Raw genomic sequence first — 424 nt, 5'->3', positions numbered from 1 at the left:
GCTAACCTGGGCTACATGTGACCCTGCCTCAAAGATATGAAATAAACAAAAAGACTGAGAGCAGATGAAGGGCAGAGGGGAGCAACCTACTTTGCTAATGGAAAAGGACTTTAGATTCCCATGCGCTTTCCTCTCTTCTAGCGTTCCTCTCACCTTGACAATAAGGAGTTTTTTGTTTTGTTTTCCCAGAGAACTCTTAGCTCGTTAATAGTCTAGTTATTAGCACTTTGTGTGTTCAACTGGTGGACAAAGTCTTGGAAGAAAGGTGCAAAAATAAATCCTTTTTTGCAACCAGGACTCACTGTTCAGTGTGAGTTGTGAAACAGTCAAGAAGGAATGATGATTCAAAGTGATGGTGTTGAAGCCAGGGTGGTCCAGCACTTGGGAGGCAGAGGCAGGCGGATCTCTGTGAGTTTGAGGCCAG

General features: G+C 44.3%; 1 pseudogene; it reads left to right on the top strand.

Moving 5' to 3' along the window:
• Positions 1 to 221: 221 nt before the first annotated feature.
• Positions 222 to 341, top strand: LOC115069077 (annotated as a pseudogene).
• Positions 342 to 424: the final 83 nt, after the last annotated feature.

This window comes from Nannospalax galili, unplaced genomic scaffold (assembly GCF_000622305.1).
Source record: "Nannospalax galili isolate Female #2095 unplaced genomic scaffold, S.galili_v1.0 C47602779, whole genome shotgun sequence".
Lineage (NCBI taxonomy): Eukaryota > Metazoa > Chordata > Mammalia > Rodentia > Spalacidae > Nannospalax > Nannospalax galili.
This window is presented reverse-complemented; position numbering and strand designations above follow the sequence as displayed.